This window comes from Microtus oregoni, unplaced genomic scaffold (assembly GCF_018167655.1).
Source record: "Microtus oregoni isolate MIOR12 unplaced genomic scaffold, Mior012 000003F_ref0000135, whole genome shotgun sequence".
NCBI lineage: Eukaryota > Metazoa > Chordata > Mammalia > Rodentia > Cricetidae > Microtus > Microtus oregoni.
The window spans coordinates 42,936,124-42,948,413 of NW_024543062.1; positions in this window are offsets into that span (position 1 = coordinate 42,936,124).

Sequence of the window (12,290 nt, forward strand, 5' to 3'; positions counted from 1 at the left end):
TTGAACCTGGCCTTATTTGAATTGTCCAATCAGAACATTGTAACTATGCATCTCGCTTCTGTAGCCATGCTTTCTGCTCCCCAAACCTATAAAAAGCCTACTTCTCCAGCCTAAAGGCGCGCTAGTCTCCCGAGAGACTAAGATGCCCCAGGTACCTGTGTACTGAATAAAAGCCTCTTGCTGTTTGCATCCGGAGAGTGGTCTCGCTGTTCCTTGGGAGGGTCTCCCCAGTCTGAAAGACTGCCTACCACGGGGGTCTTTCATATATATGTATATATATGATTAAACGGCTAAGCCGTTTAATCCTGAAAATGTCCCCACAGACTTGCCTGCAGGCCAGTGTAATGAAGGCATTTTCTTAACAGCTGTGTTTTCCTCCCAGATGACTCCAGCTTGTCTCAAGTTGACAACTAACAAGCAAACCAACGAACACTATCCTTTACTTTACTTCTTATAAGAAATCAGTCACCAAAATTTATAACATACCTTTTGTAAGTGTTGCAGCTTAGATGGCAAGGTATTCTAGCTATTGGAATTCAAGAAATACCACAAAGTCACTGTAAATGTAGCAGTTGACAGCTCTGCTCCAGGGAAAAGTTTCCCTAAGGTAACAACTCTGCCCTGGCAGGAGATGTTTTCCCCAGAGAAAGTGTTACAGCTCTGTTCAGGTCCCATAGAGTGTAACAACTCTGCTTTACTAGGGGAAGGTTTCCCCAGCGAAAATGTTACAGTTCTGCTCTGCTGGGCTCTGACAAAAAAGCTGTTAGTTACTTCTAGATTCCCTTCTAGTTAGGTGAAAGAAAATCATCACTCAAGAAAATCATCATTCATGAGATTTACTGGGAAGGAAGATTCCGAGACTGCCTCAAGAGTGTGGCAGTGGCAAACTGAACAGGGTATAGAGCTTACATAGGGTTCCTGGGAGGGTCGGGCAGAGCTTTCCAGGGTGGATTGGGATTGGTGAGTTTTTGTGCTCAGGAATGGGTGGGATTTAGTGCTCAGGGATCTCAGGGATTGGTGGGATTTTATGCTCAGGGAATAGTGGAATTTCAATCCCTGTTTACAAATCAATTTCAGCGTGGTTTTCCTCTGCCCTTTTCAGCCTACATCCTACTTTAGAGTGAATTCTGACTGTTCTAGATTGTAAACTGCAATTCTCCTTCTTTCCCGTGATAATTGTTTTTACACACTTGAGCCATTTAGTCACATCTGCACTCTGCTTCCCTATACTGTCACACCCAGAAATTCAAAAATAAAATAGTATTCCATCTACTGCATTTATTATCTAGGAACTATCAAGAAGCCTTCTATAAGTAACCTGCCTGGATTCTTTTTGTTCTCATTTGCAGAGATGCTGTGGTGGTCTCTAACTCTTCAGTAATTTTTTGATTCATAAGCAGTGAAGGTTCAGAGAGCAGCCATACACTGAATATGTATATACAATTTGATAAATTCTAAAATAATTTCTATGCGATATGGTTCATCTGACAGCTCTCTTTAGATTTCAGTTATCTGCGAAATCTGTACAAATTATGTAACAGCAAAGAAATAAATGCTCCTTTAATAAAATACTAAAAATAAAGACAGATTAGTATTAGGACTTTTTAGGCAAAAGCTACATATTTCTTGTATCTGAGTGTCTCTAGTAAACAAACCTGATAAAATCCATGTGACTCAAGATTTTTATAGCCAGAATGTTACGGAGCTCATCATTTTTAGTATGATTCTCTCTTTTATATTAGGATACAATTTCTCTCACCCCCACTCTCACCTACTCTTCCACTCTCTCTGTTTTAAATACAAGTCAGTTTTTCTCCCTTCTCTTTATTAAGCATATTTAAATTTTTTGCTATGGTGGGACACTTGCTCTGTAAGAGTAGTGGGGAAAATAGAATCATAGTGACCATTTTTAAAAGAATGTTCTATAGTGTTCACTTACCATTCTAAACTAGGAATAAAAGAAAACAGAAAAGAGTGATGGCTACAGCGACATTGGGGATTCATAGTGACATTGGGCAGACTTGGAAGATGTTTCCACATGTTTCTTTTCTTAGTATGGGACTTGTTTTATTTTGGGATCTTCTGTAGGCCATATTTTCAGGCCTACTTTCAGGTAGAAACATTTAATTTTTAATCTGAAGAGCATTAAGAAGTGTTGACATCTAACTAATATTTTAAAGTTCTCAGAAATCACAATGGATATGCTGGATATTTTATACCTTGCAATTTTTCATTTCAGTTTTTAAGCTTCCAATTCAGGTTGACGCTCGTTCATGAAGAAGAAGGACAAGCCCATTATATGTCAGCTGTTCAGGCTTTCAGACGCTGCTCTTTGTAAATGTCCTAAAGTCTTTTCATATCTTTAGTTTGCAGGTTTGATCCTTTGTTTTTAAAAGGAAGGGGTTCTAAAAGGTTTTAATGTTGTAATTTTTTTCTTGTTTTATCCTGATATTTGCTCTTGTCAACTAAGGTCATTTAAATCTCTTTCTTTTTTTCTAATTATTGTTACTCTTCAATAGTTTTTCTCATCCCAGGGGAATGACAATTAAATAAAGCAGCTTAGGTCCTAGTCTGTAGTCAGGAACTATAAGAACCAAACAAAATTCTAAATTCAGCAGCAAATTTCAGCCTGTCCTTTAACGTTTAGAAGCACCCATAATTTGTACTCTTCTCTTGGCTTTTTACACGAATTTTAATTTAACTGTTGGAGGCATATATTCTGCACCTGCAATGCAATCGCTCTTTACCTTAGGAAACCCCGAGGAAAGCAGAGCTTGCTTAGTGGATCAGGAGAACTAATCAAAAAGTGAGCTCTGAAGTCTCAAAAGGCTATGTACTAATTGCTGAGAAATAATTTTCAGATGCTATTTGCAACATATATCACAGGTAAAGGTCAAGCCTCTTGTAATTAGTAGAAAATGATTAATAATTAAAACTCTAGGATGGGCGGAGTGGTTTGAGTAAGAGTAGCCCTCATAGGCTAATATATTTGAATAATTGGTTTCCAGTTAATGAATTATTAGGAAAAAATTAGTAGGTGTGACATTGTTGGAGGGCATGTGTCACAAGGGGTGGCTTGAGAGCTTTCGAAAACTCATGCCAGGAACACTATCTTTCTGCCTAATGCCTGCGGACCAGGAAGTTAAGCTCTCAAAAACCGTGGCTGTTATCATGCTCCCTTCTATAATGATGATGATGGACCCTTTTGAAACTGCTAGCAAGATTAAAATTATAAACTTTATTTATAAGAGTAGCCTTGCTCATCATGTCTCCTCACAGCAATTGAACAACAACCAAGACAACAGAAAATGCATGAATAGATTATTCTGATTGTCTGGAAGAAAAGAATGTGTTTAAAGTGATGTTAAACAAAATGTTCTGACTGAGTCTGTTTTCATGACGATATTGAAGGTGCAGTAATTCATGTTGACAAAACCTACTATGACACCTTTAATGTCATTTAATATAATTTTTGCTGTGAGTTGTATTAATACAGGAAATCTCCGTGTTATTTGTTGGCATTGTAGGAAAGAACAAATGAATGAACTCGATGGGCAGTTAACATCATCCATATAAAGCCCTGACTCAAACATAGTCTGAACCTAATCATGAGAAAAGAATCAGCCAGCTTCAGATTTCACCACATTCTTCAGTACTCATTACTTTTGTCTAAGAAAGGAAAAATCAAACAAATCTTACCACATAAGCCTGATGTCCTGAGCTCAATCCTTGGAACCAGTAAGAAAACCCACATGTAGTAACATACCTACGTGATCCTAGGCCTTGTGAAGCAAGATGAGAAGTAGAGGAGAGCATTGCCTGGAACCGTGTGAATCAGTAGGCACTACAGCAACATGAACAAGGGCTGAGCTACCTCTAAGCACTCCTGAAAAGCTGTTCCCTTATCTTCATATATCTGTATCATGTCACACTCCCACACTCAGCCATGCATGCATGAACATGCATGTAATTAAAATTAAATAGACTATTTTAGAATACTCATAAATAAAAAACGATAACAATGAATATTTTCTATCTGAATCTTTGAAAAAGAAACAATATTAGCAACTAATAGAAGGAAATTTGATGAACAAGTTTATATTAGAGATTATTTAGCAACACATTGATAAAATGTTTACTTTGATTAAACAGGAAGAAATTCTGGACATTTTAAGACATATTTGGCAGGCAGGACAGATTGTAGGTGAAAGATTTTGTGGTTGGGTAGTGTTTATTTTTCTGCTTTGTTAGCCTGCAGAGTACCTACCTTTCTGTGTCATAGACACTAAAATATGGAGTCAAGGATTCCTTGTAGCCACCAGTTTGACTTCTCCATGTGCAATGAGTGGTGTGGTTATTCTCTTAGCAATGGGTGCTTGCTTTCAGTGTATGGAGAGCAAACTATTGTCTCCACAACAACCAGGGCTATTTAGAAATTTCCTAGTACCATTTTGAACAATAACTCAGAGAGATAAAAACTCTAAATTCAAAACAGTGGCTTTCTAAGATAGTGTTAACATAGACAGTAGAAAGACAAGGAGATCTCAGGCCTTATTCTTCTTTGTATCTTAGAGAAGGATGCTTTAGGAAATTATCTTTACACATACACACACACACAAATTAAAAGGATATCTTACATGAAGCTTCATGGTGCCTGCACCTTGACTCCCCTTCCCATGAATGCAGAAATTTCTTCAGTAACTATAGGCCAAGAAACTCTGTGTCCAGATGCTGAGAAGATCCTTAGTAATAATGATGGTCTTAGTGTAGGTTTTTTGTGCTGTTTCACAAAAGAATGGTGATTCTTCACATAAGAGTGATTCTGTATCACTCATATCTAAATAAGAAGTCTAATAGTAATCAAAGTGTATATGTTTATGTTAAGCCTAATACATATCTTTCATCTAGTCTATTTTGTGTCTTTAATGGGCAAATTGCTTAGAAGAAAAGATATATTCACTTTTGAGATCTTCATAAATTTGGGTGGTGGTTGGCTGACATTGCAATCTACATAAACATTCATTATTTTATGAACTTGCTGTAGAATAACATTTGTGATATTTCCTATTTTGTTTTATAAATGAAAAACCTTACAAGTGAGTAAAAGTGTGGAGTTTTCTTATGAAGCAGAAAGTACCAAAAATGTAATTTTAATGTAAAATCCTGACAGAATAAATTATAATCCAAATGTATTTGAGTCTTTGAGTTAGTTCTTATAAAATACAGACAAGATTCTAAAATATAGATGCAAATAGACAATAGTATTTGCATTGTTGATAAAATTTTAAAGATTTTGATACACTCATTGGGACCTTGGGAGCTCAGTCATGAAATGACCCTATCCTAGAGCATTACTGACGAATATCTTGCATATCATCATAGAACCTTCATCTGGTGATGGATGGAGATAGAGACAGAGATCTTCTTAAGCTTTTAAAATTTACTTGCAATTCCTCTAAGTCAGGCATAAGTCAATACCTGTTCTGGTTTTGTTGCCCTCTACCTAACCCCTACCTACATACATTCTCTGCATTAATTCTTGAGAAATTCATGAAACAAAGTATTGATCATATTTACTTTCTTTTTTTTTCTGATGGTCTCTTCTATCAGATAACTGTACCTTGTATCATGCTGACAAAACAAAAAACCCAACAACAAAACAAACAAACAAACAAATACAAGACAGGTTCTACAACTTTTTGCCGTCATAGCATTACCTTTAAGACTAGATTTACCTAGAGTTGTGTCTTTACAAGGAATGCTGTGTATAGGGGTGACATGATGCATAGTATTTTGTTCCCAGACCTCTTTCCTGTAAGTCTGTCGTGGCACCTAGGATCTTTTTAAAATTATCATTATTATTATTAAAAATTTCCACTTCCTCCTTTCCTCCCATTTCCCTCCCCCATCTTCCCACTTCCCCTACCCCTCCCTCTCCAGTCATAAGTGGATTCTAGCCATAAATAAAGGACATTGAGCCTATAAGTCGTGATCTTAGAGAATCTAAATAAGAAGGTGAACCAAATGAAAAACATATAGTTATCCTCCTTGATATTGAAAGTAGACAAGATGGTCAGGCAAAAATTGGGAACTTGGAGGTGGGGGTGGGGTAGGGGTAAGGGGAGATGGGGAGAGAAAAGTGAGAAGGGAAGGATGGGGAGAGCTTGGGGAAATGGGAGGGTTGGTATGTAGGAAGGGTAGATATGGGAGCAGGGAAGTATATATCTTAATTAAGGGAGCCATCTTAGGGTTGGCAAGAGACTTGACTCTAGAGGTGTTCCCAGGTGTTCAAGGAGATGTCACTAGCTAGTTCCTTGGGCACCTGATGAGAGGGAGCCTGAAATGGCCCTATCCTATTGCCATACTGATGAATATGTTGCATATCACCATAGAACCTTCATCTGGCGATGGATGGAGATAGAGACAGAGACCCACATTGGAGCACTGGACTGAGCTCCCAAGGTCCAAAGAGGAGCAGAAGGAGGGAGAACATGAACAAGGAAGTCAGGACCGCAGGGGTGCACCTACCCACAGAGACGGTGGGGCTGATCTAAATGGGAGCTCACCAAGGCCAGCTGAACTGGAACTGATGGAGCATGTGATCAAACCGGACTCCCTGAACGTGGTGGAAAATGAGTGCTGACTGAGAAACAAAGGACATTGGCACTGGGTTTTGATCCTACTGCATGTACTGGCTTTGTGGGAGCCTAGTCTGTTTGGATACTCAGCTTCCTAGACCTGGATGGAGGAGGGAGGACCTTGGACTTCCCACAGGGCAGGGAACCCTGACATATTTATTTTCTCAGCTCCTCCTAGATACAAATCCTGCTTCTCTATTCTTGCTTCATTTTAGTGCTCAGGCAAGGAAACCATTATAGCACTCACATTTTGTAATAGCATTTGTGGTGGATTCAATGAGAAATACCTTTCACAGGTTCGGGTATTTGAAATTGGTGGCAGTATTTGGGGAAACCTTGATTCCTTTAAGAGGTGTGGCCTTGCTGAAGGAAGTATGTCTCCAAGGTAGGGCATTGAGAGGTTATAATCTTGTCCTACTTAAAGTTGGCTTTGTTGCTTCATGCCTGTGGTTGAAGATCGGATATCTCATGTTCCTGCTCTGACTGCCTGCTGCCACACTTTCCTGCCACTATGGAGTCTTCCTCTGGAATTATATGTCAAAATAAACACTTTCTTTAAAAGTTTCCTTGCTCATGGTATTTTATCACAGAAACAGAAAAATAATGAATATAGCTGCTCTTTTATAATCCTCATTATTGTCAGCAAGAGCTGATCTTATTGCCAGAGACAATTTTCCCTTCAAAGCACTGTGTTGTCTCAATTCTGAAGTAATTAACTTGTTACTTTACTATTAACAGCAACCATTTAGCACATTTTTTGTTCTGCATTTTAATAACACTTGAATTCTTCAAATAAGCCAAGAAGAAGTATTTTGGTTTATATAAATTCCTCCTTAGATATGTGGCCACAGCTCTTTTCTTCATTTCTTGGTAAGTTTTTTGCAGTTTAAGTTTTTTTACAGCTCTCTTTGGATGTGATTTCTGTTCCTTGTCCCTGGGTCACTAAATTTACCTATATTTAAACAGTAGATATAAAATAAATACTAATAGTATAGCCACTGTTAGGATGAAACAATGTGGCTTACTGCTACTTTATCATTCTAGGCATTCATACTAAAACTTTACCGAAGTTCAAACTATTTTAGAATAGTGTTAACAGAGTCACTTCAATGCCAAGCATGAACTGTAACATTTTTAGTTATGTAAGTACAATTTTATATAAAAATGTTACATAAAATTTTTTACTAAATTTGAATAATATCCTAAAGATTGACAGGTATTATTTCAAAATTGTTAAAATTAGTAAGTTAATACATAAACATATGGATATTTTAAATATTTGCTACTATACTATATATATATATATATATACTTTTAGCATATATAACCATCAAACTCTCTACTTATTAAATGAACATTGTATTACACTGTATATGGACTTTTGCTTGATTACATTCAGTGAAGAATCTATTATACATTATCTGGAGACTCCACTTTGACCTTGGTACCTTGATGAGGCAGAACTTCTGCATTATCTCTCTTAGGGGGAAAAACGTATTGGGAAGAATATAAAACAAATTTTGTTCTGTCTATTTTCTACTGATCAAATGTATTAAATCTTATATCTTGTTTCCATTCGTTTGAAGGAAAATATGACATGTAAGTTGCTTAAGACAGTGAGATGTATCGTAGACCACTCTCAAGCAGCAGATTAAAAAAAAAGCATTGTCCGGTGATTTCTGCCATGTATATTGACGTACATGCCATGGAGGAATCCATGTACAATGATGATGATGATGTGCAGAGATTAGCAACTCTACTGTGGGCAGTTGCAGCTTGAGTTCTTAGGTTTTGGAGCTGGAGGCTAATTGCTGCAGGTATTTGTACTAGAGAGTTATGATTCCTGCCTTTAGTAGCCGGAGACTAATAATGGTAAATGCTCAAGCTACAGGGTTATCTTCTGTCTTAGAGTTTTCGGGGCAGTGACTAGACTTCAGCAACTGTTAGAAATGAAAACATTTAATAAGGTGTCAGCTTACAATTTCAGAGGTTTAGTCCATTATCATCATGTTGGAGATCGTGGTGACATACAGGCAGATGTGGTGCTGGAGCAGAGAGGCATACATCTTGCAGGCACAGGTAGTTAACTGACATGCTGCATGGTATCCTGAGATTGGGAAATATCAAAACCTGCTCCTATAGTGACACACTTCTTCCAACAAGGCCATACCCACTCCAATATAACCACACCTCTGATGTGGAATTTCCCTTTGTATGCTGTGAATTTCATTGGTTAGTAAAGAAACTGGCTTGGCCTGATAGGGTAGAACAAAGCTAGGTGGGAAAAACTAAACTGAATGCAGGGAGAAAGAAGGTGGAATAAGGATAGAAGCCATAGAGCTGCTGCCAGAGACAGATATGTTGAACCTTGTGGTAAAATATAAAATCATGGAAATGGGTTAAATGTAACAGCTAGTTAGCAATATACTTAATTAGCCAAGCAGTGATTTAATTAATACAGTTTCTGTGTGGTTATTTTGGAAGTCTGGGCAGTGGGGAAATGAACAAATTGGCACTCCAATGTGTTCTAGTTAAATCCAAATAAAACCTGAGGGGGCTTGGAAGGAAATCTAAATACTAAAAAACAAAGTTTATCTGCATTTTCTCCCAGATGGGCTTTTCTTTCTGCCAGCATGCTACAGTTCCTTTAAGAGAGGTTTTCCTGATTCAGCAGTAGCAGAAAACAAAAGGCTGCATGGCTTTGAAATGGCAGTTTTCTGGGCTGTGCTTCCAGCAAAAACTGGCTCTTTTAGGAGGCCAATAATATAAATGGGCTTTGTGGGAAGCAATTTGCAAGTTACTTGGTGGCAGCATGGGCCAACTGGTTATCAGAGTTGAAGTGGTGAGGACAGCTCCCACCCACCAGTCTCAGGCATTAGTAGAATTCTTCCATGTTGGACTAGGCAGAACAAGCAGGAAGGGTGGTATTTCTCTTAGCAATGATGCCTTTTAGGTTTTTAAGACGTGCTTAACATTTTAAGAAGTCGTCCTGGTAAGAAAAGTATTATAGATATGCAATAAACACAGATTCAGACATAAAAGACCACTATATTAGACACAGTTTGCTTTAAAAAAAAATGCATGTAGGCTGGGGAGAGAGAAGATCAAGAGTATAGAGAGTCATGAAAGGAAATAAATGATTTAGAAAAAAATATAAAACCAAATTTTTAAAGAAACAGAGTAAGTCATAGATTAAAGGAATAAAGATAATAAAATAAATATTAAAAAGTAATAGAGTAACAAAACAATAAGCCATGCAAAGAAGGAAAATACACAGAGTCTGGATTATGTATATTATTGTGTTTTCTTTGAGTTTTTTGACTGTGAAGGAGCTTAGTAACCAACATATATACTTTAAAGGTATCTTGACTTTAGAGTTTTGTTGCTTTGGAAAAGAGGTTCTTCTTTTGTTTCCACAGAAGATGAGAACCTGTGGAAACATTAGAGACTAATATCGTTTGATAGACCAAGACCACCCAAAAGGTTGCTGTGAACACCCCCCCAAATTACTTAGTCCAATAAACATCAGGAAGTAGTTTGGAGGGAACTATGCTCAAATTCCCAAATTTGTTTATAAATGTTTGTTTACATTTAAAGAGGGATATGCTATAGAGATTTGCATTGGTATGAATCTTGCTATATTGATACAAATTTAAGGTATATATATATAACAGCTTGATAACTGTTTCTTTATATGTAATTTTACTGTGTTAAAGATGAAGCCTTCCTTTTTATTTAAACAGAAAAGGGGAGGTGATATGGGATTTCCCTCTGTATATTGTGAATACCATTGGTTAATAAAGAAACTGGCTTGGCCTGATAGGTTAGAGCTGAGCTATGTGGTGAAAACTAAACTGAATGTTGGGAGAAGGAAGGAAGTATCGGGGAGAAGCCATGGAGACAGACATACTGGAACCTTGCCCATAGGCCACAAGCTTCGTGATAAAATATAATAATGGAAATGGGTTAAATTAAGATGTAAAATTTATCTAATAAGAAGCTATGGGCCACACAGTGATTCAAATAATATGGTTTCTGTGTAATTATTTTAGGAGTCTGCATGATCAGGAAATGAACAAGGAACTTCAAACTACATATGTCCTAATAGTGTCACTCCCTAGCTCTCATAAGTTTGTAATACTATCACAATGAAAAATGCATTTAGTACAACTTCAAAAGTCTGCATAGTCTAGAACAGTCTCAAAAATTTTTAAAAACCCGAAGTTTGAAATTTCTTTTGAGATTCATATGATCTCTTAACTGTAATCCCTTGTAAAATTAAAATAAAAAACAAATTATATACTCCTAACATATAATGTCATGGAATATATATTTCCATTGCAAAACATGGAGAAAGGAGCATAGTGAGGAAATACTGGACCAAAGCAAGATCAAAAACTAGATAGGCTAACTCCAAACTCTTCATCTCCATGTCTGATGTTGAAATGCTCTATAGATCTCCAACTTTGGTTCAGCTTTGTTGACCTCGACACACTTCTTTCTCTTGGGCTGCTTCTATACCCTGTTAACAACTTTGCTTGGCAGGTATCCATGATTCTGTATCTCTAACATCTTGAGTTATCCAAGGAAATCCAGGCTTCAACTTCACAGATTTGAGCAATGGCCTTTTTACTAGGCCTCCATTCTGGGACATCCCTGACAAACGCCTAGCTTCAATGACTTTCTTTAGGTATGGGGAAAAGTCCATTTCTTCTATCCTTAACTCTAAAGTCAGAACCACATGGCCAAAGTACCAGGTTCTGCTGCTCATGAGATTAGAACATGGATCCCTGTTCAATTACATTTTTACCACCTTTCTGTCCTTTGCTGCCTAAGCTGGGCTGTCCTGAAACTTGCTCTTTAGACCTGGCTGGCTACAAATTCAAGGATCAACATCCTTTGCCATCTTGGTTTTGGGAAAGGTATGCCACACTACACTCAACTCTCAGTTTTTCTTTAGTTCCTTTTCGCAAGTTGGAATTTTAGTGGGGTGGGATCTTGCCCCGAGTTCACCACTCCCTATATTCCATTTCCCAAACAATTTGTCTCCTTGAACACAGCATTTAGCTCCACTCTACTTACTGATACTAATTTTCTCCTCAGAATTTACATTTTGTAATTTACCCTACTCAGCTTGCTTCTTTTCATTATAAATATTCTTTAGTTACCACTAATATCAATACAACAAAGTCTTTACTAGGCTGTGTTGAGATTTGTGCTACAAACAGAATTAATCCAAACTTTTTTATTTTGGCCTCAGCCAGACTCTTTGGACAAGGGCAAAGGCAACTACTTTCTTCACCAAAATATCACAAGACCAATCTCTAAACCACATACTAACATTCATCTCATCTGAAATTCTTTATCCACACAGTTCACCAAATCACTCTTAGCACCACTGTCTTCCATGTTCCTCCTAGTGTGACCCATTAAGGAATGGTTAAATCTATTGCTTGCCTAACCAAAAGTCCCCAAATTCATGTTACTCCAAACAAAAACATGCTTGGGCTTCTGGTAGCAATACCCCACCCCTGGTACCAACTTCTGTCTTAAGGTTTTTATTGTTTTGAAGAGACAGCATGACCTCAATAACACTTATAAAAGAAAACATTTAATTGAGGTGCCAGCTTATAGTTTCAGAGGTTCAGTTCA